Here is a 2,500-nt window from a genome sequence, read left to right as displayed (position 1 = left end):
ACGCACACACACACACACACACACACACACACACACACACACACACACACACACACACACACACACACACACACACACACACACACACACACACACACACACACACACACACACACACACACACACACACACACATTCCCCCTTTGAGTTAAGCCTCCAAACGCTTTTAACTTGCACCTTTTACCTTCGTGATTACTTGACAGAAGTGAAAATTAAAAATACGACGAGTCAATTTCCTTTCATTAGATGTGCCGCCGATATTGCCACGGCCTGAGCTACGCGGCGCCTGGCCCTCGGCAATTCATGAATCCCGGCGGAGACTAGACAGCGGCACAGCGACGGCAGTGGCGGCGGCGGGGAATGGGGCGCTTGTACACGAGGCACAGAGGCACGCAGAGCTGGGACGGCGCAACACAGGGGAGTCTGAACTCACTCCAATGCTTACTTATTCCTATCTTTGTTGTGTCTGAACACCTTTTACGTTGTTTATCGTTGTTGCTGTTGTTGTTGCTGTTGTTCAAGTGGTAATAGATATGTAGAAGAGGTATTTGTTAAAGGTAAGCAAGTGGTGGTAATGATAATAATGGTAGTGATGGTGTTGATGGTAGTAGTAGTAGTAGTAGTAGTAGTAGTAGTAGTAGTGATAGTAAGAGTAGCTGATGTTGTTGTTATTGTTGTTGTTGTTGTTGTTGTTGTTGTTGTTGTTGTAGTAAAAGCAGCAGTAGTGGTAGTAGTAGTAGCAGTAGCAGTAGCAGCAGCAGCAGCAGCAGCAGCAGGTGCAGTGGTGCAGCAGCAGCAGGTGGTGCAGCAGCAGCAGTCTCATTATTATTATTATTATTATTGGCAGCAGCAGCAGCAGCAGCAGCAGCAGCAGCAGCAGCAGCAGCAGCAGCAGCAGCAGTGGTGCAGCAGCAGCAGCAGCAGTGGTGGTGGCAGCAGCAGCAGCAGCAGCAGCAGCAGCAGCAGCAGCAGCAGCAGCAGCAGCAGCAGCAGCAGCAGCAGCAGCAGCAGCAGCAGCAGCAGCAGCAGCAGCAGCAGCAGCAGCAGCAGCAGCAGTAGCAGCAGCAGCAGCAGTAGTAGTAGAAGTAGTAGTAGCAGCAATAGTAGTAGTAGCAGCAATAGTAGTAGTAGCAGTAGTAGTAGCAATAGTATCATTATTATTATTATTAGTAGTAGTAGTAGAGGTAATAGTAGCGGCATCATTCTTAATATCATCAATATCCTAATTATTTGTATCAATATAACATTATATCAGAATAAAAGTCTTTCTTAGCTCTTGATCCATGAGGACTGCAATACAAATACACGTGCACGTACACACTCACCCTCAATTTAAATCTCACTCTCTCTCTATCACTTCACAAGCGTAGTACCGTTATAGATATCATTGTCTTTTATATCTACACTTATATAACTTGCTACACTCAAACGCATCACTCATCCCCATCAGTTTTATATGTTGTAATTCCTGGAAAGAGATAGACGTCATGTTCTTATATCGGTGAGGAAAGTACTGGAATATACAAATGAAAAAAAAAAATTCCGTTATTCATTTTGCAGGTAAATGGAGAATGAGTATTTTCTTTATGTCAGCAAAGATACTTTTCTAATATTAGCAATGAAAATATATCTACTGGAAAGAGAAAGAGTATATAAGTGTGTTAAAATATTTTCGTTCTTATTTTTCCGATAATACTGCAACAACTACTTTTATTACTACAATTACTGCTGCTGCTACCATTGTCTCTTTTCTCTCTTATTTAACCCCAAGTATTTTTTCTCTTACCTGTTACTACAACTAATATGTATGAAAAATTATCACTTTCTTCTTGTATCAGTTCCACTGCTAATAGTACTCTTACTATCTTTACTGCTGTTATCATTGTTTAATTTCTATCCCTTTTTATCTTCAATTATTTTCTTTCCCTTTATGTGATGCTATTATAATTGATATATACTACCGCTATCACGAACATTTTTACTACTACTACTACCACCACCACCTTCCATTAGCTGCCTATGCATATTTGCCACATTTGCTATTTGTACCTCCGTCTATATTGATTTTTTTATCCGTTATTTGTCCCTGACAGATTATTGCAGTATCCCTTATTCATTTATTTATTTGTCAAAGTATTCATATTCTTAACAGTATGGGACTGAGTACGGTAGGTGAGTGGAGGTGAATGTTCCTCGACTTCACATCGACCCAGCTTCCCGGACAGCGTGAATTATCTTGTACGTACTCATCGATCTCATTCCCGAGTTAAGTGTTATGTACACAAAGTTTTCAAGTTCTGTGATCTACCAACATTATGTTGTCAGTAATGCATTTCAAGCTGCATCATTTCACGAGCTTCCCTGCCCGCTGAGTTTATTTTCCATTGGTCATATATACATATTTTTTTTCGCTTTCACCCTTTTATTTTTATTTTTCACGAGTGTATTTCCAGTAACGCACTTCAAGCAGCGCTGATATTGTGATGTTTTATCTCTCTCT

General features: G+C 41.0%; 1 protein-coding gene across 3 annotated transcripts in view; it reads right to left on the bottom strand.

Moving 5' to 3' along the window:
- Positions 1–2,500, bottom strand: part of LOC123499058 (connectin-like) — an 831,458-nt gene that overhangs the window by 459,064 nt on the left and 369,894 nt on the right. The window lies entirely within an intron of this gene.

The sequence above is a fragment of the Portunus trituberculatus genome, chromosome 49 (genome assembly GCF_017591435.1).
Source record: "Portunus trituberculatus isolate SZX2019 chromosome 49, ASM1759143v1, whole genome shotgun sequence".
Lineage (NCBI taxonomy): Eukaryota > Metazoa > Arthropoda > Malacostraca > Decapoda > Portunidae > Portunus > Portunus trituberculatus.
Note: the sequence above shows the minus strand (reverse complement) of the source record. Positions and strands in the feature narration are given on the sequence as shown.